General features: G+C 38.7%; 1 pseudogene; it reads left to right on the top strand.

Annotated features, from left to right (window-relative positions):
- Positions 1-2,568: 2,568 nt before the first annotated feature.
- On the top strand, positions 2,569-8,152 carry LOC114094909 (dihydrofolate reductase-like; annotated as a pseudogene).
- Positions 8,153-9,048: the final 896 nt, after the last annotated feature.

Raw genomic sequence — 9,048 nt, 5'->3', positions numbered from 1 at the left:
CCTCTTCTAAAGTTGAGTTGACCTGCATTGCTTGTGGTCCTTTCTTTCCTTGTCTTTTCATACTACTCACGTTTCTTTCTGCTTGGTGAAACTGTTGTGTTTTTGAAATTCCCCCCCCCCCCATATATTTATATTGCTCTTGTATAGTTGAAAAGTCTCTTTTGCAGGGGCGGGCAGTGGCTGTGCTCCTCCTCCAATTGGGGTGATCTGTCTACCACGCTGACGGGCCACTGGGCCTGTACCACTGGTCGGTTGCAGGTCTGCCTACCTTGCAGGTACAGGTGGCGGCTCTGCTCTGCCCCTACTCCAATTGGGGTGACGTGTCTACCATGCCAGCAGGCCGCTGGGCCTGTTCCGCTGGTAGGTCGCAGGTCTGCCTACCTTGGGGGCACGGGCGTCAGCTCTGCTCTGCCTCTACTCCAATTGGGGTGACGTGACTACCACGCCGGCGGGTCGCTGGGCCTGTTCCGGGTGCAGGCGTCGGCTCTACTCTGCCCCTCTGGCTTGATGACAATGTGAGAGAGACTCGGGTGTTTGTGACTCACTTTCTTTACCAGGAGACCAACTGTTTCTGTCGCTGCTGGTATCGATGAAGTTATCTCCTCCACCGCTTTCTGATGACATCAGATCTCTGCCATGTTGGTATCCCATGCGAATGGCAGTATTTCGTTCCCTTTGCAGGGTGACCAAAGCAACAGGTGAGTCCTGACCGGCCCTCACAAGCCCCGTCTCAATCCTGTTGCCAATGCCTATGAAGGCTCGGTTGGTATTTACCTCCACAGTATTCAGCAGGACCCAGACTGAGAAGCAGTTTCTGCAGGTTCTTTAGCCCTGGGCCAGAGCAGTTCCGGGAGCCGGAATTCGGCTGCTCCGGGCTCCTTGTATGTTCTGATAGGAGCAGGCTCCAAGAAGCAGTTTCCGCAGGTTCTTTAGCACTGAGCCTGAGTAATTTGTCTGCGAGACGCAGGCGAATGGCAGCCTGAAATTACCTGTTCTATAGCTGAATGAGCTGCGATCAGTCGAAAACAGGGATGGTGACATCAGCTCTCCAAGATGGTGGTCGCTGGCTTCCTCTGTGGTCTGACGAGTGTGGAGAACCGAATTGGACCGCTTCCTCCCCCCGTCTCAAACCCAGAATTCAGCACTGAGCACAGTGATTGCACAGCTGGCAGGAGCCCGCAGAATCCGCAGCGCTGTATCTTTGCGTTGCTATCTCGTCGTTTCCCAGCGCGCGCCGCAGACTCTAGCCTCTGGACAATTTGCTGAATAAGCAGCGTGACCCTCCGTGCGGACAAATCGCTCACGTTTGAGCCCCCATAGCTGATCCTCGTACGATGGAAATCCTTCCTCTAGGTTTTGGAGCACCCCAATTTTGCTGGAAATTCCTAACAAGATAGCTTTTAGCCATTCTAACTCGTCTTTCTCCCGCACAGTGATGCGGTACATGGGGGTGATGCACTCCCTTCGCCGCCATCTTCTAGAAAGCTCAGAAAGTCACTTTAAAAAAGGTCTAATTGGTCCTATACTCTGGTTTTGTTTTAAATAAATTGAAGCTGTGTAATCTAAAATATTCATTTAAATTCTATAAGTATTTTAAACTTATTCAATGAAGATTAAAAATCGTTATTCTCAAAGACAAGAGGTATTTTTATTGGGATATTTTACAAAAACAAATTTTTAGTATTTAGTTAACCATGATTGATTTTTAAGAAACTAAAAACTATTTGGAGGTAGAGCACTGTAGGAGCTGAATAATATCCTATAGACGACAACTCCCCATAGAGATACAAATTTGAATCACTTCATGTACCAAACCACCTTCACAAATTTGAAGGAAGCCAGTAAAAGAACCATAGTGCCAGTTTTAATAGAATAATAAGAAAGACACATTGAAGAAGGCAGAAGTTTACCCTAACTGCAAAGAGTGTGAAGTGTGATTCCTTCTACTTTGAAATTTTTTGTTGTTGTTTTTGATTTTTATTGGTTGTTTGGTTTTTGGAATATTAAGGATCAAACCCAGGACCTCCCACATGTGGGACAAAAACTGTCAGCTGCTGAGCTGCAACCCCAACCAGGTACCTCAAACTTGAGGAAGGGAGAATGAATTAATTTCAGGTCATAGACTTAAAAACCAGGGCTACCACGGTGAAACCCAGAGGTAGAAAGAGTGTTGCAACCCATGTCCCTAGCCCAGTTCTGTTGGAACTACTTTAGCCTGATGGCTAAATGAATACTCTACCCCTACTCACCCCAAAAAAAGTGACAGAGGGGGGATCTTACAAAAACTAGCCCAGGACTTCCTGTTGGAGCTCAACATCAGGGTCAGTAAATTGATACCCAACATGAGACAGGGAGCAAAGTCTATACTCAAAACAGGGTTCAGAAATGGAAACTCCAGATCTACCCAAGCATGAGAAAGAAACTTATTTAAAGTGAGTTGTGCTTGAGTTTTGGCTCATATCATTGCCAGCCTTGTGTGGGATTGGATCATATTCCCCTTCCCAAGACTATACAGGAGCTTTAACTATGAGACTAAGGCATTATACTCTTAGCATCACTTGGCAACCCATGAATGCACTGTTTCACCATTTGTCCTCTAACCTGGTTCAGGTAGCTATCCCAAAGCCAGTTCTTACAGTTGAAGCCTCTAGATTAGCCCAGGTACCAAGTACAAATGTGCTCCCTGAGATAGACATATGTTTCAACCTCTATTGCCTCCAGTTGTGGCATTTGCCTGGGTGCACCCCAGAAACTGACTAGGTCTTTGTGGCTTTGAAGCACCCAGGTTACATCAGCCTTGGTAATTAAGATACTGCCTTCAACAGCTCTATCTTAACCTTGGATAACATAACATTTAGCAAGTCTGTTTGCTTCGGGTAGGACACAGCATAAACATAAGACTTACATGGAACAAAGTGCCAAGTGGTGAAACCTAACATGTGACAGATCCTAATGATTTCCATTCTTGGACTAATGCCAAGAATGAAAACCAGGACTGAAACATTTCTGGGGCCAGGGAGATACACAGTAGAGACACATGACTGTAGTCTAATGGTCTTCTATTCCAGCAAGCACCATCTGTACTGGATGCAGTGAACTTGAGCCATGAGTTCTCTTCAGCAGGAGGCAGACCATAGAAGTGTAGGTCTTTGTCTCACACAAGATATTGATCTTGGCAAACTGTGGGTTCAGAGTGTGACTCAGCATTGCAATAAATTGTGATACTATTTGTGGTCATAGGTGCAATATGGGAACTGGGGACTTCTTTCTCCATGATGATTCTGCAAAATCCAAGAAGGATCTCTCAGTACATTGACCACATGTGCTAGACAAGTATATGGGCGTACACTGGGCCCAAGTAGAGGAATGTTGGGGGTGGGCTACTCTGAAGTTATTTCTTAGTTTATGCTGAATAACACATCAACTGTAGATTTGGGACAAATTGAACGTGAATCAGCTTTTAATGCTCAGAGAAAATACAACAGAGGACTCACAGTAAACATGCATTTTGGTCATCATGTAGTGCTGAAAGAGTAGAAGTTACTATTGCCGCGTCCGGCCAAGGGAGCCGAGTCCGGCGAGGGACGGCGAGGTTAAAAGACACACAGGACACCAAGGTTCTTCATCCAGGAGTCACACACTTTATTGCTAACACACTTTCTTTTATACCCCAAGCAGCAGAAGTGGAAAACTACCCAAAAGCAGGAGGGAGGGGGGAGAAATTTAGGTTCAACATCTGTTATTGTCAGGTATCGAAACCTCCCTTAACAAGAAGTCCATCAGACCAGAAAAGGTCAAGGCATTCCTGTGGGACACATATGTCTCAGACGGATAAGCAGGAACAGAAAAACCGCAAGTTCGCCATGGCCTTGTGAGCTGGCCACACTGGCATGCAGAACAAACTAGTGGAGGTTGGGCTCCAGGGGCCAGGGTGGACCTGCTGCCAACAACTATGGTCTTAGAGAAAGCCCATATAGGGTCAGGGAAGCCTTTTGAGAATTTTATAGACAGTTGCAAACAAAGCCAGATTATGAACACTGGTTTAAAAACTCCAAAGCATGATGTTATCCCATCCCAATATGTAGCAAAACCTTTTGAGGAGCCATGATTTCACCTAACAATCACAACAAAGTGTGAGAAACTAACCATTGGGTAATCAATATGGATAAACTATGAGAGAATTCAAAATAGATGTTTTCAGGAAACTCAAGATGCTTCAACAGAATGTGGATAAAAAATTTAGAACTCTAACGGGGAAATAACAAAGATGGAAGCAATTGAAAAAAAATCAAGCAGAAATGCTGAAGAACACACTAAGAGAAATTTTAAATATGAGAGAAAAAATCAATAACCAAAAAACATCCAACAGAAGAATGCATTATAACCTCAAAAACCAGATTTTTGAAGAGACACAGAAAACATAAAAGTGAACAAAAATGAAATAGAATGAAGAAAGCTTACAGGAACTTCAAAACAGCATTCAAAGACCAAACATTTGGGTTATAGGGTTAAAGAATTTGAGAATGTCAAAGATGTAGGAAAAGAAAAAAAAACAAGGAGAAAATATGAGACAATTTTCTAATTTTCTAACCCTAGAGAAGTTTGTGAATAGCCAAGTATCAAAAGTCAAAGGCCACCTGTCAATTTATTTCAATGTATCTTTCCAAGATATGTTATGATCAAAGACACAAAAGTGAAAGAAAATGAAAAAATTCCCCAGGCACCAAGAAGAAATAAGCAAATACTTATTAAGATTGTCCCAGTTTACTTGTAGCAGACTTTGCAACAGAAACCTTATAGGTCATGAGAGAGTAGTTTGATATTTTCATAGTACTGAAGGCGAAAATAAAATAGAATAAAAACCAATAGGGACAAGGGCTGTGACTCAGTAGTAGAGTTTGTGCCTAGCACATGGGAGGCCCTGGGTTAGATCCTCATCATCACATAAAGTAAATAAAATAAAGGTATTGTGTCCAACTACAACTAAAAAATAAAAATTAAAAAAGAATAAAAACCAATAACACTGTACCCAGCAAAGTTGTCATTTAGAAATAAAGAAGAGAAAAAAAATATTCCTAGATAAACAAGAGCTGAGAGAATGTATATTCAATAAACTTATCCTATAAGAATGCTAATGAAAGTTCTTCAAACTCAAAGAAGACATTTATGAATAATAAAAAATCATAAGGTATAAAATTAATTGGTAATAGTAACTTCAGAGAAAAATTCAGAATACTCCAATATTAGAAATATTTTATGTAATGTTTGACCCAGGTATCTCTCTCCTTGGTCTATACCCGAAAGACTTAAAAACAGCATACTACAGTAACACAGCCACATCAATGTTTATATCAGCACAATTCACAATAGCTAAATTGTGGAGCCAACCTAGATGCCCTTCAGTGGATTAATGAATGGATAAAAAAAAAGTGGCATATATACACAATGGAATATTACTCAGCAATAAAATAGAATAAAATCATGGTATTTGTAGGTAAATGGATAGAGTTGGAGAAGATAATGCTAATGAAGTTAGCTAATTCCCCCCCAAAAAAACAAATGCCGAATGTGAATGTTTTCTCTGAAATAAGGAGGCTGATTTATGGTGGGGTAGGGAGGGGAAGCATGGGAGGAATACATGAATTCTAGATATGGCAGAGGGGAGGGTGGGAAAGGGAGAGGGCAGGGGTTAGCAAGGATGGTGGAATGTGATAGACATCATTATCCAAAGTACATATATGAAGACACAAACTGGTGTCAACATACTTTATATACAACCAGAGATATGAAAAATTGTGCTGTATATTTGTAATAAGAATTGTAATGCATTCCACTGTCATTTATTTTTTAAAAAAATCAATACAAAAATAAAATAAAAATTTTAAAAATGAAAAATAATAAACTAAATATGTTAAGAGATAGGCAATATGTAAAAATGCAAAAATGAGACATCAGAAAATAAAATATGGGGAGGAATGGAGTACAAGTGTAGTTTTTGTTTTTTTTTTCAAAAACATTTTCCCTCTCTTTATGGTATCTTTTTTGTCCTTATAGAAAGTTACATTACTATCATTTCACAACAGCTTGTTATAATCAAAAGATGTTTTTTGTAAACCTTGGGTTAACCACAAAGCTTGAATATATAATAGACAAGCAAAAATAATGAGGATGAAATCACAATACACTACTTGAGTAAATGATTTAATTACTAAGGAAGAGCACAAAAGTAGAAACAGTTTAGAAAATGACTATAGTAAGACCTATTACCAACTGATAATTACATTAAAAGTGATGAATTAAACTAACCATTAAAAATGTACAGTGACTGAATATATTTTTTAAAAGGCCCAAATATATGTTGCTCACCAAAATTTATATCACCTCTAATGTTGAGAGCCACAGCTAAGTCAGAATGGCCCCTGGCATTTTGCCAGAAGTAATGGTTGAGAGGCAGCCATTAAGATGATGATAATTAAATTAAGCTGTGTCAATAGGGAAGCTCCTGCTACCTGGGCGCCCGCTACTTTGGAGCTTTCGTGGGGATTGCTGGAAAGTTTGCGGTGGTTGGTGAAGTTCTGGTGGGGAGTTCCGGTTAGTGTGTGGTGTGCCGGAGAGGAGCCATGTGGTTAGCGTTCGGGAGAGTTCCCGGGGAGTGTGTGTGGAGTGCTGTTGGAGTTCAGGCAATAAAGTTTCCTGTTTGAACATACAAGTGCTTTGTAGCGGCTCAGTGATTTGTGCCCAGTTAGACTGCGGCACTCTAAGGATACCCATAAACTAAAAATGAAAGTGAAATAAAATAGTTTAGTGGATGGAATTCATAAGAAAGCAGGAATAGCCATATTTATATTAGTTAAGATAAAATTTAAATCAAAAGTAATAAAAAAAAGATAAATACCTCATTATACCTTACTACAGGGGTCAATTCCCTAAGAGGAAATAACAGTTCTAAAAATGTTATTCCAAATTAGAGCACCTAAATATGTAAAGCAAATATTAACAGACCTAAATAGACAGAGGCTCCAATGCAATGATTTTTGAGGACTTTAAGAACCCCCATTTATCAATGTCCAGGTCATCCAATCAGAAAACTACCAGCAGATGTAAATTTCAGCCTAGACCTTAAAGAACCTAGCAAACATCGGTAGAATTATCCACACAACTACAGAATAGATAATCTTCTCAATAGCACATAGATCATTCTCCAGGCTAGATTATTGGATAGTTTTATTGTAGTTCCTTTATTTCTTTCTCTCTCAGTCTTTTGCAAAGGGTGGGTTGACCAGGAGTTGCAGCCATGTGAGCTGAAACTGACAAGACTTTTCAAGGGATGAAGGCTTAGGCAACTAGGGGCAGGGCAACTAGGCACTATTCCAAATAAAACCTGTGCCATTCTATGTCTGACTCCCCAAAGCCTCCTGTCCATCCCACAAAGCAAAATGCATTCCATTCATTTCCAATTGTCCCTGAAATCTTAACTGTTCTAGCACTGCTCAAGAATCCAAGTTCAACATCTCCTCAGAGATGAAAGGTAAATTGTGAACCCTTTTAAAAATAATAATTAGAAGTGGAATCCAGGTATAGCAGGTGATCTGGGAGCGATTGTCCCCTAAACTGCATTGTCACCATGTCGCAAAACATGGGCATTAGCAAGAACTGGGACCTGCCCTGGCCCTGGCTCAGGAATGAATTCAAGTATTTCTGATAAATGACCACAAACTCTTCAGTAGAAGGTAAACAGAATCTACCTACCAAAAGACCTGGTTCTCTATTCCTGAGAAGAATTGACCTTTGAAGACAGAATTAATAAAGTTCTCAATAGAGAACCCCAAGAACTTACTCAGGAGCTCATTTTCTTGCCAAAAGTCTGACCAATGCCTTAAAACTTACTGAGGAGCCAGAATTAACAAGTAAAATAGACATAGTTTGGATAGTAGGAGGCAGTTCTGTTTATAAGGAAGCCATGATTCAACTAGGCCATATTAAACTGTTTGTGACAAGGATCATGCAGGAATTTGAAAGTGACACTTTTTTTTTTTCAGAAATTGATTTGGAGAAATATAAAATTCTTCCAGAATACCCAGGTGTTCTTTCTGAGGTACAGGAGGAGAAAGGCATTAAGTACAAATTTGAAGTTCATGAAAAGATTGATTAATATGAAGATGTTTTCTGATTTATTTCAGGTTATCCCTCCCTCTAAAAAAATTATATATTTTATATTAGAATAAAAAGACTTAAAAATAATAATATATATACTATATCTACTAATAATATTTGTACTAGAAAAATATTTTCACTATAAATAAATGATTAATATTTCAGCAGATAAGTTTAACTGATTTAAACATTATATATATATATATATATATATATATTATTTATATATCATTTATATATCATTTAAACATTATATATATATATATATATATATATATATATATATATATATATATATATTTACATATCAAAACATCGTATAATGCCCCATAAATATGCACAATGTTTTTATGTAATCAGTTAAAGAATAAACTTAACTTATATTTTAAAAATATAATGTAGAAATATCAACTTTTAAAATGAAATGACAAGTAACAAATAAAAAATGTTTTGACTCTCAACATTTGCAAATGTTTCAAACAAATGCCAGAATAAATTTATTAGAAAGACTGGAATATTTTACTTCTCATTCAGTAGTTCATTTTCTACATAATCTTGGAAAAGGAACTTAATTTCTCTTGTCAAATAAGTAATAACTTTCAATTAGTTGGAAGAAACAGAATTATTTGCTATATGCCAACATAAATAATTGCATAGATAGTTTTCCATTTGAATTAGATATGGTTTTCATTTAACAAAATTTATCCATTTTAGCTTCATAAACATAGTCAATGACCTTATATGAAGGTATAGTACATTTCCAACACTGAAAAACTCCCTTCACGTTTGTTCATTGACAATACCCTCCACAGTATGTTATCACTAATGTACTGGTTTTCCCTATGAGCAAAATAAATTTAGTTATACAGTTTGAAGCCTTCTGATTCTGGCTTC

Source organism: Marmota flaviventris, chromosome 4, assembly GCF_047511675.1.
Source record: "Marmota flaviventris isolate mMarFla1 chromosome 4, mMarFla1.hap1, whole genome shotgun sequence".
Lineage (NCBI taxonomy): Eukaryota > Metazoa > Chordata > Mammalia > Rodentia > Sciuridae > Marmota > Marmota flaviventris.
Note: the sequence above shows the minus strand (reverse complement) of the source record. Positions and strands in the feature narration are given on the sequence as shown.